This window comes from Scyliorhinus torazame, chromosome 4 (assembly GCF_047496885.1).
Source record: "Scyliorhinus torazame isolate Kashiwa2021f chromosome 4, sScyTor2.1, whole genome shotgun sequence".
Taxonomy (NCBI): Eukaryota; Metazoa; Chordata; class Chondrichthyes; order Carcharhiniformes; family Scyliorhinidae; genus Scyliorhinus; species Scyliorhinus torazame.
The window spans coordinates 38,108,189-38,109,831 of record NC_092710.1 but is presented as its reverse complement, the minus strand read 5'-3'; the positions used below and the strand labels follow the sequence as shown (position 1 = coordinate 38,109,831).

At 46.6% G+C, this 1,643-nt stretch overlaps 1 non-coding gene across 1 annotated transcript; it reads right to left on the bottom strand.

Annotated features, from left to right (window-relative positions):
* Positions 1-496: 496 nt before the first annotated feature.
* Positions 497-570, bottom strand: trnai-aau (transfer RNA isoleucine (anticodon AAU)). Its single transcript has one exon. It is a non-coding gene; the product is annotated as a tRNA-Ile (tRNA).
* Between the last annotated feature and the right edge of the window lie 1,073 nt (positions 571-1,643).

The following is a 1,643-nucleotide window of genomic DNA, read 5'->3' as shown; positions in this document are numbered from 1 at the left end:
CAGCTTTTTGAAAAAGACATTTCGAAGCATCAAATGTATTTGGCGTAGCCAGCAAACGACTGCATGTTAAGCAATCGGTTTGTTGAAGGTGGCAGCATTTGAGTCAAATTACTGGCAAGAGGGTTAGTAATTCCTGCACAGCGCTGCTGATCTATTCAATGCCGCAATTTCAAGGTAGACTGATATGACATGGTACCGTGGCTATTTGCAATGCTGCCTGGAGCAGATTCGCCTGAATTATTGCAATGAAGGAGACGTAAAACACAGTTCACAGCGACGTGAATTGTCATCTGCAGGAGTTCGCTATTGATTAGGAGACGTTGGCACATTTGTGACACAGAAATGTATAAGAACGACAGTTTCTCAGAAAAAGTGGCAGATACTGTCCAAGAGGCGCGAAACAGTTAGAGGGGACTCTGCGCCTCCGCAGCGGAGTCAAAATGCCGCTCCAGCTTGCCGGAAAAGGGGAGATTATTTCAGTATGTGGTTACGTCGTTGGCCAGTACGGGGATCGAACCCGCGACCTTGGCGCTATTAGCACCACGCTCTAACCATCTGAGCTAACCGCCCATTTATGCATTTTGGGCTGGAGTGACCATGCCGTTTCCAAATTCACTCCAGTCCTGAATGGTGGGCTCGTCTGACATGTTGCGTGGCTATTTCCAACGTTGTCTGGAGCAGATTTGCCTGAAAATTGCAGGAATTGGAGGTAAGACATTGTTCAGGACGACGTGAATTGTCATCGCTGTAGACTAGGAAACTTTGGAAACATGTTACCGACTAGTTTGTGGCGCAGAAATGTAAAAGAATGAAAAAGTGGCAGATATTATCCAAGAGGAGTCAAGCGGATAAAAGGGAGCCTGCGCTGCCTCAGGTCAGTAATAATGCTGCGACAGCAGCACTGGGCTGGTTGCCTGCAAACACATGAGGCAAGCATGTCATTTCGTGACGGAGTTGTTTTGTTGACCCGTACGAGGATCGGCCCCGCCCACCTTGGCTTTATTGGGACCACGCTCCAACCATTGAGCTAACGGCCTTGTACGGATGATCACCTCGTGTGACCATGTCGATTCCAAATTTCGTCAAGTGGTGAATGGAGAATTGAGTATTCTTTCCTGACTGATCGCGAACAAGCTGGATCGGGCGAATTTGCCTTTTGTAAATTCCACCCTTTAGGTTGCCAGCAAGCCGTAAGGATTTGCTTTCACCTTGAACTTTCTGCACGTTTCCAACTGACAAACTTCTCACCAACACTTACGCTGGCTTCGGCATTGTTGAACACATTGTGCCTGGAGCCTCGCCCAATCTGCAAACTTTCTCCTCATCAAATTTGTCATTTATTCACCTTTATGACCAACCAGCTGGCGGCTGCTACACTCCTTATATGACCGGAGTTTGCGATTGTTCCATTGCTCCGGAACCATTGTACAGCGTCGATCTGATGGTAATGGATCATCTGTCAACACCTAACTTGCTGTATCACATGTTTGCGTGTCCCACAAAGTCGCGTTCAGCTGATTGTGCCCAATTTTTTCTCTTTGAATCAGGCAATTCTCGAAAAAGACTCAAAATGAAAGAGCGTTTAATGAAATGAAAATGAAACGAAAATCGCTCATTGTCACAAGTAGGCGTCAATGAAGTTA